The 5651-nt window shown below is 44.5% G+C and overlaps 1 pseudogene; it reads right to left on the reverse strand.

Annotated features, from left to right (window-relative positions):
* Window positions 1-602, reverse strand: part of LOC116091127 — a 4668-nt pseudogene extending 4066 nt beyond the window's left edge.
* Between the last annotated feature and the right edge of the window lie 5049 nt (window positions 603-5651).

Below are 5651 nucleotides of genomic sequence, written 5' to 3' on the forward strand. Positions count from 1 at the left end.
TGTAATAAGGCTGTACTTCAATGACCCTCACATCACCAAAGGATTTTACCTCCATCGTAGCTAAACTGCTTGCCTCCCACCATCTGGTTATCTCTAGTGATACCTGCCCTGGCTAAATCTGACTGGGGCCTGTCCTTCCTGTGATCCTGGTTGTATCAGAACTCCTCAGAGTCAAGCTATCTCTGGGATCCTGTGATTCTGGGATCCTGTGATACTGGGCCTGTTAGAGCTCACAGGAGTGGAGCTTCCTCTGGGTGTGGTGGGACTAGCTACAAAATTTGTGCCTAACGTTTGCTCAGAGCGCTGGCCCAGACAGACAGGAAGGAACTTGTGCCACTGGGCTGGCAAAGTTCCTGTGGTTCCTGGGATCCACTAGTCCCAGTTACTCCCGGTGTTGGGACACATGTTGTGTCCTCCTCACTTCTGATCATCTGATCCTGTGCATGTTAGAGTGCATGGGAGTGGAGCTTCCTCTAGGTGTGGTGGGACTGGCTGCAAAATTTGTGCCCAAGGTCTGCTCAGGGCACTGGCCAATAAGTAGTAATCCTTGATTGAACTCTTACATTCTCTTTCTCACTTCCAGCAATGATGATGAGCAGCATGCCTCAGAAGTTGTGTTGAAGATGGTAGAGATGGCACCTGCCTGGATATGTACAGAGGAACATTGCCTGTCAAATGGAATATCTGTGATTGACTCTTACATGACTGAGATAGGGACTGTGTCTGACCTATCATATTTTAAATCTATTTATTCCAGCAGTTCAGTCTACCCAGAGTAGTACTGGCAACTGCTCTTATCAGTAGTGTCTAAGCATCTTAAAGGTCTCTGTAACTACATTTTCCCTAGAGTGGATCCTCAATGGCAAATTAATTTAAGGATCTGGACTGACCATTTTCACTAGGCTGAGTACAGCTAAGTTTTGGAGAAGCAAAATTGTTTGTTCAGTACACTCTGAAAGTGAAGGAGGAGGGGTAGAATGGAGTTTATCCTTGTTTTTACTGTGAAGTCACAAATAGCATAATATTGAATATAACTCCCAAGAGTAAAAAATAAAGATAAGTTCCAGATGCCAGGGATCCAAGAGGTTCCCAGGATCCAACAGGGAGGGCATTAGCCAAAATACCCAACAAAGCGGGATACAACCTGTAGAGACCATATCCAGTGATTAGGCACAGCCCCTGTTTGAGGGATGGGACCACCTCAAAAATATTAATCCAGAATCCCTCCTGTCAAAAGGAAATGTGGGAACAAAGAGTGGAGCAGAGACTGAAGGAAAGGCTACCCAGAGAGATCCCCCATATGCATTCCCACCTAGGGATCCCACCTAGGGATCCATCCCATATGCAGACACCAAATCCAGACACTATTGCTGATGCCAAAAAGTGCTTGCTGACAGGAGCCTGATATAGCTGTCTCCTGAGAGGCTCTGCCAGAGCCTGATCAATACAGATGGGGATGCTCACAGCCAACCATTGGACTGAGCATAGGGACCCAAATGGAGGAGTTAGAGAAAGAATTGAAGGAGCTGAAGTGGTTTGCAACCCCATAGGAAGAGCAACAGTATCAACCAACCAGAACCCCTAAAGTTCCCAGGGACTAAACCATTAACCAAAGAATACACATGGATGGCTCCAGCTGAATATGTAGCAGAGGATGGCCTTATCAGGCATCACTAGGTGGGAAGCCCTTTGGTCCTGTGGACGCTCGATGACCCAAGGGTAGAGGAATGCTAGGGCACTGAGGCAGGAGTGGGTGAGCACCCTCATAGAGGCAGGGTGGGGGGAGGAGATAGGGTGTTTGTGGAGGGGAAAGTGGGAAGGGGGATAACAATTGAAACGTAAATAAATAAAATAACCAATAAAAATGGAAAACATAAAATTAAAATGATAAAAAAAAAAGATTGCCAAGAGTCACTCTCTGACAACCATGCTGCAAAGATATCTGTCAGACCAGTCCAGCTGCCTAGGAGAAGCTAAAGTCTGGAAAAGGGTTAGACCAACTAAGTCATTTGGAAAGGACACTCTGATCCAGTGAACTTCTTGCAGGCTGTACAGTGTACCCCAGGTGCCTAGTTTTTGTGACTCCACCCCATGCTGGGATGGACTGTGTCTTTGAGTAATTTCTACCCTTGTAAGTAATCCTACAAGTAAGTTACCCATATCCCTGTAAGTAATACAAATAAAGCATACTGGTTCACTAAATTGAAGTTTAGTGGTATCTGACTTTAGCTTATGGTAGGTAAGCTACCTATCTGGAGTGAGTAGACATGTTTTATGTCTCCCTGGGAAAGGTCATGTCACACAATGAATGAAAATTGAATGCCCGATGGATTCCATGATCTTTCACACATATATCTGTGAAGATTTCCAGTCATTCAAGATGATGGCTCTAGCACAGAAGGAACTAGTTATATCTGGGCTTTGCCCAACCCAAGGAAACCTGCAGGGTAACTAGGCAGGTACAGCAAACACAGAACACGCCCTTAAACTCTTTGCCCCCAGAACCTGACAGGCAATGGCTATGTTCTATTTCACAGTGGTTTCAAATAAGTACAGCCAGATGGTGTATGGTACCAAGAACCAAAGGTCCTCCAGCTGTTATAGGAGAATTGGGCATCTGAGTCTCTTCCCTCATTTCCGGAAGATACAGTCCTGCAGCTCCAGCTCCAAAGCCTCCATGCCTCTTTACTCTCACATGAGCCACTTCCTTCTTTCTGCTCTTTCACTTTGGTCCTAAGCAGCCACACCTCATCACAGATGCCTGTGGCATGAATCTCCATTTTCTATCCCTAGGGCCCATTGGCAACAAAACAGTGTTTAGTGGACAGGGCAGGGGAGGAGCTGCACAGGACCACAAACAGAGGAGGAGGCTTCTGGTCTCAGATCCAGCATTGTCAAAAGAAAGATTCCTGTGGGCTACCATGTATAGTACCAGCAACAGTGCCAACCCTGGTACTCTTGCCAATCTTGGGCTAATGTGTGTGTGTGGTGCTTGACCTGGCAACTATAGGAGTTAGGGGAAAAAGGAAGCGCTGGGTGTTCCCAGAAATCTAGATGTCCCTGGCTGTTGTCATCCACCACTGAGGTTTCAATTGGGCTTTGCCTGAGAAGAAAGTGACAGCATTGATCCAGAGGGATGGTGGGCCAGGGAGTTGAATATGTGCTCCTGCAGAAGCCATATGACCCAGAGCTCAGAGGTTCTTGGGTATCAAGTGAATGAGAGATACATCCCTCCAAAGACCCACCTGGGAATTTCACTACAAGAGCTGCCACTGCTTCCCTTACCTGAGCTTCCCTAGAAAAAGAGCAGCAGAGCTGTTGATAGTCCCAAGAGTGTAAGCTTGAGGCATGCACCTTCCTTTCTGTGTAGCCTTTTAATGGACCCTGTATTTGTTTATTGTTTATATTGTTTCCTGTCAGCCTCCCCAACTGGAATAAAAGATCTGGAGAAGAGTAGACTCTTGAGACTTCGTGTGCTGATGTGTCTCCAACCCATATAACAAGCACATCAAGGGCATTCTCAGATTATTTCTAAAGTGAATAGAAGTGGGCTGGTAGGCCACCAGTTAGTTCCAGAGCCTTACATGATTCCTTAGTCTCGACTCCTGTTAAGCCATTGAGCAGATAGATGGTGATAGCTAAGCACCTCTTGAAACTAAGAGAGGCATTGTGTCCATTCCTGGCAACACATGGGCTGGTAATAGAATTTCCTGGGTTTATTGTTTCCAGAGAAGGCTGCATTACTGATCACACTGCCTGTGAAGTTTAGACACCAGCCTGACATCAACCTGCTTCCTCATTAGTCTGCAATGTCCCAGCCCTCATGAGGCCTGGTGTGATGGTATTCTTGCTTGTCAACCTGATGACATCTGGAATTAATGAAAGCCCAAATGACTAAGCACATCTGTGAGATGTTGTGTGTAGTTTTAGAAACACACTTGCAGCCAGGAGGTGGTGGCACATGCCTTTAATCCCAGCACTTGGGAGGCAGATGCAGACGGATTTCTGAGTTCGAGGCCAGCCTGGTCTACAGAGTGAGTTCCAGGACAGCCAGGGCTACACAGAGAAATCCTGTCTTGAAAAAACAAACAAACAAACAAAAAAAACAAACAAAAAGAAACACACTTGCTCTAGCTAGGCTCTGGTATCAGCGCCTCACTTGCCTGCCCCCACAGCTAATACTTTCCTGAGTTCACAGCTTTACTCCAATAGTAGCCACCACCATTTTGCCAGCTGGCATTTTCCTGAGAGTGATGCCCGTTCCTCTGGCTGGCTTGCTAAGCTGTGCAACAACCATCACTCCTGAGAGCACCTGGAAGAAGGGGACATGCTATCTCTTTACCTGCAAGTTCACTCCTTCATTGCCATTAAAGTCCACACCCACAAGCAGCTCTCAACCATCTATAACTCCAGTTCCAGGAGATCTGACAGCCTCTTCTTGCCTCTGTGAGTACCAGATATGCACCTGGTCCATCTACATACATGTAGGTATTCACATACATGAAACAAAAACAAATCTTTGAAAATGTTTTATAGACTTCATTTGTATACCTATTGATAAATGGGCCACCCTTCACTTGCTTTTGTGTAACCCCTTAAAAACTGAAAACTAGTGTTCCATAGCAACTGAAAAATCCATGTGGGGCTCCTGTTTTTTTAATGTCTTGTAAGGAGAGGTTAAGACAGTCTCACTATGTAGCTCTAGTTAGCATACAGCTCACTATGTAGACCAGGCTGGCCTCAAACTCCCAGATATCCACCTGCCTCTGTTTCCTGAATGCTGGAATTAAAGGCAAGTGCCACTATGCTTAGAAGCATCTACTTCCCCCCCCCCTTTTAAACTAAATTATTCCAGATGAATTTGCAAATTTCTCTTTCTAACTCTATGAAGGATTGATTTGGAATTTTGATGGGGATGGCATTGAATCTATAAATTGCTTTTGGCAAGACAGCAACTTTTACTATATTAATCCTAAAAATCATGAGCATGGGAGATCTTTCCATCTTCTAAGATCTTCTTCGATTTCTTTCTTCAGAGACTTGAAGTTCTTGACATACAGATCTTTCACTTGCTTAGTTAGAGTCACACCAAGGTATTTTATATTATTTGTAACTATTGCGAAGGGTGTTGTTTCCCTAATTTCTTTCTCCCCTGTTTATCCTTCGTGTAGATGAAGGCTACTGATTTGTTTGAGTTAACTTTATATCCAGCCACTTTGCCAAAGTTGTTTATCAGGTTTAGGTGCTCTTTGGTGGAATTTTGAGGTCACTTAAGTATACTATCATATCATCTGCAAATAGTGATATTTTAACTTCTTCCTTTCTAATATGTATCCCTTTGACCTCCTTTTGTTGTCTAATTGTTGTGGCTAGGACTTCAAGTATTATATTGAATAGGTAGGGAGAGAGTGGGCAGCCTTGTCTAGTCCCTGATTTTAGTGGGATTGCTTCAAGTTTCTCTCCATTTAGTTTGATATTGGCAACTAGTTTGCTGTATATTACTTTTTCTATGTTTAAGTATATTCCTTGAATTTCTGCTATCTACTCCTCTTGGATGTATTTGCTTCTTTTTGTTCTAAAGCTTTCAGGTGTGCTGTTGAGCTACCAGTGTAAGCTCCCTCCTGTTTCTTTTTGGAGACACTCAGAACTTT

This window comes from Mastomys coucha, chromosome X (genome assembly GCF_008632895.1).
Source record: "Mastomys coucha isolate ucsf_1 chromosome X, UCSF_Mcou_1, whole genome shotgun sequence".
NCBI lineage: Eukaryota > Metazoa > Chordata > Mammalia > Rodentia > Muridae > Mastomys > Mastomys coucha.